Source organism: Meleagris gallopavo, chromosome 2, assembly GCF_000146605.3.
Source record: "Meleagris gallopavo isolate NT-WF06-2002-E0010 breed Aviagen turkey brand Nicholas breeding stock chromosome 2, Turkey_5.1, whole genome shotgun sequence".
Lineage (NCBI taxonomy): Eukaryota > Metazoa > Chordata > Aves > Galliformes > Phasianidae > Meleagris > Meleagris gallopavo.
Window position 1 is genome coordinate 42,862,928 of NC_015012.2, and position 479 is coordinate 42,863,406.

Below are 479 nucleotides of genomic sequence, written 5' to 3' on the forward strand. Positions count from 1 at the left end.
AACATCCAATTTGGCAGGCAATAGAAAAAAGGCTGCAACTTCCGCCCTTTGAGGGCACTGGTAGTGACTAAACAGCATGTCAAATTTTGAATACTTTTTGGAATCCCTTCACCAATGACATCCCTGACCAAAGGTTCATGCATGATGCATCATCACACAGTACATTCAGAGAGAGCTTTGACTTCTTTTTGAGAAGAAAAATATTCCTAGAAGTCTCTCACAGTAACTGCCTCTGTCATCGGTAGTTAAGGGACATCTGTCTCCATCTCGTGCGAGGCCTCCTTACCGTTCGCTTGGGGCGGGACGCTAGAGGATGATCAGTGCGGAGGGATGAATTGGACCTTATTGCTTTACTACTATTCAGTGCAGGTTCTAGAACCACTTTCACCCAGACAGGAGAACACAAAAAAGCGGAGTTGGAGGACAACAATTTCTTTGTCTGTTTTGTTAGATGGTAAGACGAACGGACAAGTGCCCCA